We start from the raw sequence: 13,368 nt of genomic DNA on the forward strand, positions 1-13,368 counted from the left end.
ACTCCTAACCCATTCTCTCTTTCTTAGTGTTTTTGTTATGCAGGTTGGAAGAAAAGAAGAAGATCCAGAGAAGATCTTAGTAATAAGATAGTTTTTAGGAAAATAGATATTTAGTTTTAGGTCATTTCTTGTAATTTCAGATATGGAGTGCTTGTCTTTAGTTTTTGTTTTGACTTTGTGAAACTTGCTACCTATGGATGAAACTGTGTAATATTGATGAAGCTATGTATATGTATGGATGAAACCTGCTACTATTGGTAACATGTGTTGGATATCCTATATTGGTCATATATATATATATATGTGTGTGTGTGTGTGTGTGTGTGTGTGTGTGTTTGATTTTCTGTGAAAATGAATGGATATAAGAAGAAACATAATTAATGCCTGTTTGGTCTCTTTGCCATCTGCCAGCCTGCAGTCTTTGCCGTCTGCCAGCAGTGGCAGACGGCAAAGACACTAGGAAGTTTGCCATCAGTGGCAGACGACAAAGACTTGCCGTCAGCGGCGGACGGCAAAGGCCTGCCGTTAGCCACTTAACGGACTGACAGCGCAATTATTGCCGTCTGCTCTCTTTGCCGTCCGCTGCAGACGACAAAGGCCCTTTGCCGTCAGCCGCCCGGAAGCAGACGGCAAAGTAGCTCTTTGCCGGACCTTACTTTGCCGGAGCCTTTTGCCGTCCGCGGTTGATGGCAAAGGCCTTTGCCGTCCGCCGTGGCAGACGGCAAAATAGCTGATTCCTGTAGTGGTGGGAGCAAACTCAACAAAATAACTATCATGTGAAGCATAATCCAATTGAAAAATAAAATCATGATGACAAGTTTCATGGTTATCTTTATTCTTTATAGGATACGTGTCATCACAATAATCATCATAAATACGAGGCATGATTTCATCATAATAAATTTGCTCATCAAAACTTGGGGGACAAAAAATATCATCTTCATCAAACATAGCTTCCCCAAGCTTGTGGCTTTACGTATCATTAGCATCATGGATATTCAAGGAATTCATACTAACAACATTGCAATCATGCTCATCATTCAAAGGTTTAGTGCCAAACATTCTATAGATTTCTTCTTCTAGCACTTGAGCACAATTTTCCTTTCCATCATACTCACGAAAGATATTAAAAAGATGAAGCGTATGAGACAAACTCAATTCCAATTTTTATGTAGTTTTTCTTTTATAGACTAAACTAGTGATAAAACAAGAAACAAAAAGATTCGATTGCAAGATCTAAAGATATACCTTCAAGCACTCACCTCCCCGGCAACGGCGCCAGAAAAGAGCTTGATGTCTACTACGCAACCTTCTCCTTGTAGACGTTGTTGGGCCTCCAAGTGCAGAGGTTTGTACGACAGTAGCAAATTTCCCTCAAGTGGATGACCTAAGGTTTATGAATCCGTGGGAGGCGTAGGATGAAGATGGTCTCTCTCAAGCAATCCTGCAACCAAATAACAAAGAGTCTCTTGTGTCCCCAACACACCCAATACAATGGTAAATTGTATAGGTGCACTAGTTCGGCGAAGAGATGGTGATACAAGTGCAATATGGATGGTAGATATAGGTTTTTGTAATCTGAAAATATAAAAACAGCAAGGTAACTAATGATAAAAGTGAGCGTAAACGGTATTGCAACGCTTCGAAACAAGGCCTAGGGTTCATACTTTCACTAGTGCAAGTTCTCTCAACAATAATAACATAATTGGACCATATAACTATCCCTCAACATGCAACAAAGAGTCACTCCAAAGTCACTAATAGCGGAGAACAAACGAAGAGATTATGTTAGGGTACGAAACCACCTCAAAGTTATCCTTTCTGATCGATCTATTCAAGAGTCCGTAGTAAAATAACACGAAGCTATTCTTTCCGTTCGATCTATCATAGAGTTCGTACTAGAATAACACCTTAAGAGACAAATCAACCAAAACCCTAATGTCACCTAGATACTCTAATGTCACCTCAAGTATCCGTGGGTATGATTATATGATATGCATCACACAATCTCGGATTCATCTATTCAACCAACACAAAGTACTTCAAAGAGTGCCCCAAAGTTTCTACCGGAGAGTCAAGACGAAAATGTGTGCCAACCCCTATGCATAAGTTCACGAGTGGAACCCGCAAGTTGATCACCAAAACATACATCAAGTGGATCACGTGAATATCCCATTGTCACCACAGATAAGCACGGCAAGACATACATCAAGTGTTCTCAAATCCTTAAAGACTCAATCCGATAAGATAACTTCAAAGGGAAAACTCAATCCATTACAAGAGAGTAGAGGGGGAGAAACATCATAAGATCCAACTATAATAGCAAAGCTCGCGATACATCAAGATCGTACCACCTCAAGAACACGAGAGAGAGAGAGATCAAACACATAGCTACTGGTACATACCCTCAGCCCTGAGGGTGAACTACTCCCTCCTCGTCATGGAGAGCGCCGCGATGATGAAGATGGCCACCGGTGAGGGATCCCCCCTCCGGCAGGGTGCCGGAATAGGGTCCCGATTGGTTTTTGGTGGCTACAGAGGCTTGCGGTGGCGGAACTCCCGATCTATTCTGCTCCTTGATGTTTTTAGGGTATATGGACATATATAGGCGAAAGAAGTCGGTCAGCGGAGCCACGAGGGGCCCACGAGGGTGGGGGCGCGCTCAGGGGGTAGGGCGCGCCTCCCTGCCTCGTGGCCACCTCGAAGCTTCCCTGACGTCTACTCCAAGTCTCCTGGATTGCTTCCGTTCCAAAAATAACTCTCCCGAAGGTTTCATTCCGTTTGGACTCCGTTTGATATTCCTTTTCTTCGAAACACTGAAATAGGCAAGAAAACAACAATTTGGGCTGGGCCTCCGGTTAATAGGTTAGTCCCAAAAATAATATAAAAGTGTATAAATAAGCCCATTAAACATCCAAAACAGAATATATATAATAGCATGGAACAATAAAAAATTATAGATACGTTGGAGACGTATCAATAGCAAAGGTGCTAGATAATAGAGCGCCCCCCTATGGTGACATCATGTTTAGAAAGCACCAAAATGCTTTTATGAAGCACAGAAATATTATGGATGGAGTGCTGACATTGCATGAGATCTTGCACCATACTCATGTTAAGAAAAAGGTCGGCATTATCATTAAACTTGATTTTGAAAAAGCCTATGACAAGGTTAACTTGGACTTCCTGTTGAAATGCCTTGAGATTAGGGGGTTCGGTAAAACTTGGTGTAGATGGATGAAAAATATTCTCCAGCATGGTACTGTGAGTGTGAAACTGAACAATACTTCGGGGCCTTATTTTCAGAGTTATAAAGGGGTTCGTCAAGGGGACCCAGTGTCGCCTTTCTTGTTTAACATCGCTGCTGAGTTCATGTGTAAGATGGTGTTACAGGCGCAAAGTAATGGCTTAATTGATGGGTTAGCATCTGATTTGGTGGAGAAGGGTGTGGATATTCTGCAGTATGCAGATGACACAGTGTTGTGTGTAGAGCATAATCCTAAAAAGGCACTTAATCTAAAGTTGTTGCTTTACATGTTCGAACTCATGTCTGGTCTAAAAATCTACTTTCAGAAGAGTGAAATTCTTTGTGTGGGAGGAGATGATAATATCCTGGAAGAATATGCTGACATCTTTGGATGCCAGATCGGTCACTTCCCGATGAAATACCTTGGGGTCCCTGTTAGTTATTCATCAGTGAGAGGGGTGGATTGGGACTTTTTAGAAGCTAAGTATATTAAGAGATGCGAGTCAGGTCTCGGGAGCAATGCTTCGTCGGGAGGGAGATTAACGCTGTTGAATGCTAACATTTCTAGCATAGCTTATTACTACATGTCTATGTTCTTGCTGTCCAAAACTATTATTGAAAGGTTGGATAAGCATAGAAGAAGATTCTTTTGGCAAGTTACTAAAAAAAGAAAATGATACTATCTGTTGAGGTGGTCCAGGATCTGTAGATCCAAAGAAAAGGGGGGCCTGGGGGTGAAAGACCTTCATAGGCAAAATATCTGCCTCCTGGTAAAGTGATGGTGGAAGCTTGAGATGAAAAAGGGCTTCTGGCAGGAGATCATCAGGGCTAAGTACTTCAACAGGGAGACTGTGGCATCTGTTAAAGGGAGAATGAATGATCCCCCCTGTTGGAAGGCCATTATGAAAGTAAAAGACTTATACATGGCTGGTAGGAATGTGATCATCCAATCTGGCAACATAGCAAGGCTATGGGCAGATCCTGTTGGCGATCAAGCACCTTTTGCTGAGCAATTCCCCCGGCTGTTCGCCATTTGCAACTTTCCTGAGTGTGTTGTGAAAGATAGTTTGGGAGCTGATCCTGTTTCCTTCTTTCTGTAGCGACCAGACCTCAAATGGCCTGTGCTGCTGTGCACCAGTGTCATCCCTGGATCAGTAATGCTGACACGCACAGTACAAATGGAGGATTTATAACAGAGTAGCAATCACACACTTATTACATCGAATATCTCCAAAGAGATTAAGTATGATAAACATGGCTTAAGGCCATCTAATAACGATAACAGCGGAAGACTTGGAAGATCAGTGAGTCCATCAACACCAGCGCCATCACTGAGTATAAGACCACGACCTAAAGCACCTTACTCGTCATCTGAAAAGTCTACAACATGAAACATTGCAGCCCGAAAACGGGCCAGCACATAGAATATGCTGGCAAAGTAACACATAGAGAGCAATGAAAAATAATAATGCTATACTATATGCATATATGGCTGGTGGAAAGGCTCTATGGTTACAGTTTTGCGAAAAGCCAATTTTATCCTACTGCAAAGGAATAAATTTTTATTTAACTATCATGGTGGTTGAAACATTGAGAAGGTACCTCCAACTCAATCCCAATTAAGTATTATCATTAACCCAACAAAATTAATTATAAGTATCACGGTGATGAGATTCAAATGATAATCCAGATACTAGATACTCAAGTTGTCCATAACCGGGGACACGGCTAATCATGATCAGTTTGTACACTCTGCAGAGGTTTGTGCACTTTTCCCCACAAGACTCGATCGCCTCCGCTTGATTCTCGCACTGCATGATGTTTGAGAAACGGATGACCGAGACACAGTCTTTCAGAAACAATCACTCTTTACTCTGGATGGACCGGTACACCTACTTTCCCCTACATCTGCTAGTCCACCTCTTCAAGAGATCCTGTAACCTACTCAGCTATGCTAGAGCCCATAATAGCTTGTGGCTGCACACGGAAGTTTCTAGCATGAATAATCTTATGATCCCTTTGAGCCTGGGTGGCGGACCTTATACATACAGACAACACTGGGTTCTCCAGGTGCCTCAATCCACCCAGATGTGAGTTTTAGTTGCCACCTTAAGTTGAACCATTATTAAACATCTCACATCTGTCATGAATATCACTCAAACCCAATCCACGTCTACGAGCATAGCATGGCAATATAATAGCAACGTAGAAGTAACTCCCAAGGGTTTGATAAGTAAAACAGGTAATAGGTACTACCTCAACTACTTCCCAATACCCACAGTTTATTAGATCCTAATCATGCAATGTGTTTGAGGAAAAGATCTAATGCAATAAAACTGGGTATGAACGGGATATGATCAAAGTGTTACTTGCCTTGCTGATGATCCGCAAAACCTAGCGAGTCGAAGTAACAAGCGGCACACTCCGGGTACTCTATCGCAAACAAACAAGCATACAATCAGTACTCATCTAATGCACAGGTAAAACTCGAATGAAAGATCCAACCAGAAAGTTCAACTTAAGAACTCCGGTTTGCAAAAAGAATCAACTCGAAAGAAGCAACGAAAGTCAAACGGCGAAAGAAAGAAACTTCGTTTGCTAATCAGGATCTAGGTCAAATTTTACTGTAGCAAAAACTTGTTTGAGTAGGTTAAACGGAAAGAGAATTTCGAGACGAAACTCTAGGCGCTTGAATCGCCTGATTCCGATAAACGAGCGAGAAGTTAAACAGATTCGAAAATTCGATCAGAAATCGAATCTGAGAAAATAACGAGAAAATCCGACGAAAAAGAAAAACGGACGAATGGTTAAATAACGGACGTTCGTTAACAGAGAAAAACCGACGAACGCGTTCGTTAAAACGAACGGTTCATCGAACGCTCGTAAAATAATAAAACCGAAAAAAAACCGATCCGGGTTTTTTTTAAACGAAGGATTTTTTTTTACAGAAAACCGGTCAACGACGGGGATAAACGACCGGCGGCAGTACCTCGTCGGGCGGGCTCCGGCGAGGGGCTCCGGCGGGGCGGGGCTCGGCGGCGGGCTCGGGGCTCGGGGAGGCGGCGAGGGGCGGCGGCTCCGGGCTCCCGGCGGCGGCGGCGGGCGAGGCAACCGGCGGTGGCGGCGGCGATGATGCGGGCGGCGGCGGGGCTCCTCCGGCGGCGGTGGTGAGGAAAGAGAGGGGGGTATTTAAGGAGGGGGGGGGTCCGAGGTGCTTGGGGAAGGGGGCACCCGAGGCGGCGGCGGCTCCCGTGTCCGAGACGGACTCCGGCGGCGGCGTCGTGGGGAGAGAGGAGAGGGGCGACGGGGCTCGGGCCGTCGGCTGGGCCTTTGGCCCAGTCGGCGCGGGCGCGTTTTTTTTTAAATAAGTTCCGCGGAAAATATTGCGTAGAAAAATAAATAAAAATCAGAAAAATATGAAATAAATTTTCCCCGTCTAGTTAGAAAATCTAGAATAGGATGAACATTTTTAAAATCAAAAATAAATATTTTGAAAACATGCAATATTTTTAATGCAATAAAAATTGCAAATAAAATCCAAATAAATTCCAAATAATGTTTTAACATTTTTCCTCCAGTATTTCAATTGTTTTGGAGAAGTCATATTTTCTCCTCTCGTTTATTTAAAATGAAATATTTTTCCGGAGAGAAAAATAATTAAAACCAAAATCCTCGTTGGAAAAATTAATTGAAAAGGAATTCGGGAAAATCCCCAACTCTCTCTGAGGGTCCTTGAGTTGCTTAGGATTTATCGAGGATTTGTCAAAATGCAACAAAACATGATATGCAAATGATGATCTATGTATAACATTCCAAATTGAAAATTTGGGATGTTACAAACCTACCCCCCTTAAGATGAATCTCGCCCTCGAGATTCGGGTTGGCTAGAAAACAGGTGCGAGTGGTTTTTCCGTAGATCCTCCTCTCGCTCCCAGGTGGCTTCATCCTCCGTGTGGTGACTCCACTGGACTTTGCAAAACTTGATAACCTTGCTGCGGGTAACTCGGCTGGCATACTCGAGAATCTTAACTGGTTTCTCCTCATAAGTCAAATCACTTTCCAACTGAATCGCTTCCAGTGGCACAGTATCTCTCAGTGGTATCTCAGCCATCTCTGCGTGGCACTTCTTCAACTGCGAAACATGAAATACATCATGTACTCCAGACAATCCTTCGGGCAATTCCAGCTTATAGGCAACTTCTCCCATACGTTCCAACACTCTGTATGGTCCGATAAAACGGGGCGCTAACTTTCCCTTAACTCCAAAGCGCTTTACTCCTCGAAGTGGTGATACTCGAAGATACACTCTGTCTCCGACTTCGTGAACTGTCTCCTTGCGTTTAGAATCAGCATAACTCTTCTGCCTGGACTGGGCTACCTTGAGCCTATCGCGAATCAACCTTACTTTCTGTTCAGACTCCTTAATCAAATCTGGTCCAAACAACTGACGGTCTCCAACTTCGTCCCACAACAACGGTGTTCTACACCTCCTTCCGTACAAAGCTTCGAAAGGGGCCATCTTCAAACTGGTCTGATAACTGTTGTTATATGAAAACTCCGCATATGGCAAATTGTCGTCCCAACTAGATCCATAATCTAGCGCACATGCTCTCAACATGTCCTCCAAAATCTGGTTGACTCTCTCGGTCTGTCCATCTGTCTGCGGGTGAAATGCTGTACTAAATTCCAGCCTGGTTCCCAATGTTTCATGTAACTGCTTCCAAAACTTCGAGGTAAATTGGGTTCCTCTGTCTGATACAATGGTCCTCGGAACTCCATGCAAACATACTATCCTGGTCATGTATATCTTTGCCAACTTAGCACTGGTGTAAGTGGTCTTCACTGGAATGAAATGAGCCACTTTCGTCAAACGGTCGACTACAACCCATATCGAGTCATAGCCTGAACGAGTCCTGGGTAATCCTGTGATAAAATCCATGCCTATTTTATCCCACTTCCATTCGGGTATCGGCAATGGCTGTAGCAATCCTGCTGGCTTCTGATGCTCTGCCTTCACTCTCTGACATACATCACAAACTGCTACAAACTCCGCAATATCCTTCTTCATTCCGGTCCACCAGAAAGTATTCTTCAAATCCAAATACATCTTGGTATTCCCTGGGTGAATCGAGTACGGTGAATCATGGGCTTCTTGCAAAATCAACTTCCTGATCTCCGGATCATTTGGCACATATACACGGTCCTCAAACCATAAGGTATCGTGCTCATCCTCACGAAATCCCTTGGCTTTTCCTTTGCTCATCTTCTCCTTTATCTCTTCAATCTCCTTGTCTGTCTTCTGAGCTTCTCTGATCCTTTCCATCAAGGTAGACTGAATCTCCAATGCGCTAAATAGCCTCTAGGGACTATCTCCAAACATAGCTCACGTAGGTCCTCGGCTAACTCCTGAGGTAACTCTCCTGTCATGAGGGTGTTGACATGACTCTTGCGGCTCAACGCGTCTGCTACTACGTTAGCCTTTCCAGGGTGATAATGCAATCTCATATCATAGTCTTTGATGAGCTCCAACCATCTCCTCTGTCTGAGGTTTAACTCCTTCTGCGTGAAAATGTACTTCAAACTCTTGTGATCCGTGTACACCTCACAATGGTTTCCGATGAGAAAATGTCTCCATGTCTTCAATGCATGCACCACGGCTGCTAATTCCAAATCATGCGTAGCATAATTCTTCTCATGGGGTTTAAGTTGTCGTGAAGCATACGAAACAACTCTTCCTTCCTGCATAAGCACTGCTCCAAGTCCTCGACGAGAAGCGTCGCAATAAACTTCATAGTCCTTGCGTTGATCTGGCAGAATCAACACTGGTGATGTAACCAATCGTTTCTTCAACTCTTGGAAACTAGCTTCACATTCCTCAGTCCAATCGAATTTGGTGTCCTTCTTCAATAGCTCAGTCATGGGCTTAGCAATCCTTGAGAAATTCTCGATAAATCTCCGGTAGTATCCTGCAAGTCCAAGAAAACTCCGGATTTCTCCAACTGTAGTGGGCGATTCCCAACTTGTCACTGTGTCAACCTTGGCAGGGTCTACTGCTATTCCTTCTCCAGAAATAACATGTCCAAGGAATCCAACTTCCTTCAACCAAAACTCACATTTGCTGAACTTGGCATATAACTGATGTTCTCTGAGCTTCTCAAGTACCAATCGTAAATGCTCCTCATGCTCTTCTTCATCCTTGGAAAAGATTAAAATATCATCAATGAACACCACGACGAACTTATCCAAAAACTCCATAAACACTTTGTTCATCAGGTTCATGAAATAGGCCGGTGCGTTAGTCAGTCCAAATGACATAACGGTATACTCATACAATCCATATCTGGTGGTAAATGCCGTCTTAGGTATATCCTGCTCTCGAATCTTTAACTGATGGTATCCCGATCGTAGATCGATCTTGGAAAATACTTTAGCTCCTTGCAAGCGGTCAAACAAATCATTGATCATCGACAGTGGGTACTTGTTTTTTATGGTCACTTCATTTAATCCTCGGTAATCAACAACCATCCTCAGCGATCCATCTTTCTTCTCCACTAGAAGTACTGGTGATCCCCAAGGTGACGAACTTGGGCGAATATAGCCTTTATCCAGTAACTCCTTGATCTACTTCTTAATTTCCTCCAAATCCTTTGCGGGCATCCCGTAAGGTCTCTTAGATATTGGCCCTGTGCCTGGCAAAAGTTCAATCAAGAACTCAATGTCTCTATCTGGTGGCATGCCTGGCAACTCTTCTGGAAATACATCCGGATAGTCCTTCACCACTGGTACTTCCTCCTGTACAACTCCTGATAAGGAATTCACTTGAGTCCTCTTCGGCATATGCCTGGATACATACTTGATCCTTTTTCCTTCCGGGGTGGTAAGCAAAATAGTCTTGCTGGCACAATCGATGTTTCCTCCATACAACGATAGCCAATCCATTCCCAAAATCACATCCAAACCTTGCGATTCCAAAACAATGAGGTCTGAGGGGAAAACATGCCTTCCAATGGCCAACGGTATCTGAAAACATCCTTGGGTGGCCATATACTCTGCTCCTGGCGAGGTTACTAACATAGGGGCTTTTGAGAACTTGGGTGGACATCTTAAACTTGTTTACGAATCCCCTTGATATGTATGAATGCGATGCACCAGTATCGAAAAGAACAGTTGCAGTAAATGACTTAACCAAAAACTTACCTATTACTGCATCAGGCTGAGCTTCAACCTCCTCCACGCTCACGTGGTTCACATGTCCTTTGTTGAACGGGTTCGGCTTCTTCCCAGAGCTTCCATTGCCATTTCCATTTTGGGCTTCGGGACAATCGGTAGCGTAATGTCCCGTCTTCTGGCACTTGAAACAAGTAATGTGACTTAGATCTCTCTTGGTTGGGGTAGATGGGTTGGTGCGGTTCTGTCCGTTTCCTCCTCCATTCCCATTACCATTCTTGGAGCCATTATGGTTGTGCGAACTACCTCCTCCATGGGTATGCTGAAACTGTCCTCCCGGCTTCGGGGTAAATCGTGGCTTCTGCTGGGCTCCAGAATTGTACTTCCCTTGTCCATACTTCCTCTTGCGGTTTTCAATCTGCTGTTGCTTCCCTTCAATCATGAGAGCTCTATCTACCAGCTCCTGGTAGTTGTTGAAAGTTGCTACCATCAACTGCATACTCAGCTCATCATTCAATCCTTCCAGAAATTTCTCCTGCTTGGCTGCATCCGTAGCAACGTCATCTGGTGCATAACGTGCTAACTTACTGAAATCCTCCACATACTGGCCTACGGTGTGTCCTCCTTGGCGTAGGTTGCGAAACTCACGCTTCTTCATAGCCATAGCTCCTGCTGAAACATGAGCTGTACGGAAAGCTTGCTGAAACTGGTCCCATGTGACAGTGTCAATAGGGTGCGTGGCTGTATAATTCTCCCACCATGATGCTGCGGGTCCATCAAGCTGATGTGCGGCAAAACGCACTCTTTCCGCATCTGTGCATCCTGCAGTGGTCAACTCCCTTCCAACTTTGCGGAGCCAATCATCTGCTACAATCGGCTCGGTGCTACTGGAAAACACCGGCGGGTTTAGCCTCAAGAAACGGGCTAAGTGATCAACAGGTGGTGGTGGCGGTGGGTTGTTGTTGTTGTTGTTGCCTTGGTTCTGAACTAACACTTGCATCAGGGCATTCTGTTGCTGAATCAACTGGGTGATCTCTGGCGGGAAAACAAATCCGGTGTCGCGTCTCGGAGGCATCTGATAGGTTTAGAAAAGATGAGAATTAAGAATAGAATGAGGTCTAGAGAGAAAACACTACCCATATGCTCATGAGACAAATTCAATCAATATCACTCAATCAATCCAAACAAGGCAAAACAATCGATCTAACTAGCGTTACAAAGTGCTTGAGCTATACTACTAAATGGGGGAAAACTACTACTGATATGGTGGTCTACTAAAAATTCTGATCCGTTGAAGACTCCATGATGTCTGCTCCAGCTTCATCAATCCATTCGTCTTCACTTGGTTCCGAGTCGGTGTCGTCGATGATGATGTAGTTATCCGGACAAGTGCATTCGTCGACTTCTGCTTTTGGCACTGGATTTCCCACGAATGCTCCAATCTTATTCTCCAGGTCGTCAATCTTCCCTACTAGTGCGTTGATTTCCTCCAAATAATCTTCGCGTGTAGCCTTGAGTTCTTCTTGGAGTTCCTTGATCTTCGTGAATGCCTTCTTCAGTTCTTCCTTGTCCGTGCACATCTGATTCTCCTGGCGTCGAATATGTTGGTTCTGCTCCTGGATGAAAGCTGCAATTGATCCATCCTTCTTGGTCTTGATCATCTCCCATTGCGCGTCTCGACGTCCACAAATTTGATAAATCGTATCCTTAAGCTCCTGGTGATAGACTTCTCCAATGCGTCCCATGGCGATATGTGCGGCCATGCTCTTCCCTAAACTCCAAGTTGGTGCTTCGAAAACCAATCTCATGGGTTCCGTAATTGGCGCAAACGTTCTTCCTGGAATGATAACTTGAATCTTCCAGCTCTCCTCTTCAGGTAATGTGGCGTTGTAGGTTCCGGTGACGCTTGGTATTCCTATGTTCAAGTACTTGGTGACTCCCTTCAAGTATCGACCAAACGGCGTGTCTTCATCTGGTTGCATGAACTTGCTCCTTGCATTCGCCATTCCTAAAAGAGTAGAAAGTGGAGAGGGGTCAGAAATGAGAAGAGAGAAGTTTTCTAGGGCTTAAGCTTAGTGGTCGTGTCCTATAGTCAGCGTGTGCTCTGATACCAACTTTGTAGCGACCAGACCTCAAATGGCCTGTGCTGCTGTGCACCAGTGTCATCCCTGGATCAGTAATGCTGACACGCACAGTACAAATGGAGGATTTATAACAGAGTAGCAATCACACACTTATTACATCGAATATCTCCAAAGAGATTAAGTATGATAAACATGGCTTAAGGCCATCTAATAACGATAACAGCGGAAGACTTGGAAGATAAGTGAGTCCATCAACTCCAGCGGCATCACTGAGTATAAGACCACGACCTAAGGCACCTTACTCGTCGTCTGAAAAGTCTGCAACATGAAACGTTGCAGCCCGAAAACGGGTCAGCACATAGAATATGCTGGCAAAGTAACACATAGAGAGCAATGAACAATAATAATGCTATACTATATGCATATATGGCTGGTGGAAAGGCTCTATGGTTACAGTTTTGCGAAAAGCCAATTTTATCCTACTGCAAAGGAATAAATTTTATTTAACTATCATGGTGGTTGAAACATTGAGAAGGTACCTCCAACTCAATCCCAATTAAGTATCATCATTAACCCAACAAAATTAATTATAAGTATCACGGTGATGAGATTCAAATGATAATCCAGGTACTAGATACTCAAGTTGTCCATAACCGGGGACACGGCTAATCATGATCAGTTTGTACACTCTGCAGAGGTTTGTGCACTTTTCCCCACAAGACTCGATCGCCTCCGCTTGATTCTCGCACTGCATGATGTTTGAGAAACGGATGACCGAGACACAGTCTTTCAGAAACAATCACTCTTTACTCTGGATGGACCGGTACACCTACTTTCCCCTACATCTGCTAGTCCACCTCTTCAAGAGAT

This window comes from Triticum aestivum, chromosome 6D (assembly GCF_018294505.1).
Source record: "Triticum aestivum cultivar Chinese Spring chromosome 6D, IWGSC CS RefSeq v2.1, whole genome shotgun sequence".
In the NCBI taxonomy this organism is placed as follows: Eukaryota; Viridiplantae; Streptophyta; class Magnoliopsida; order Poales; family Poaceae; genus Triticum; species Triticum aestivum.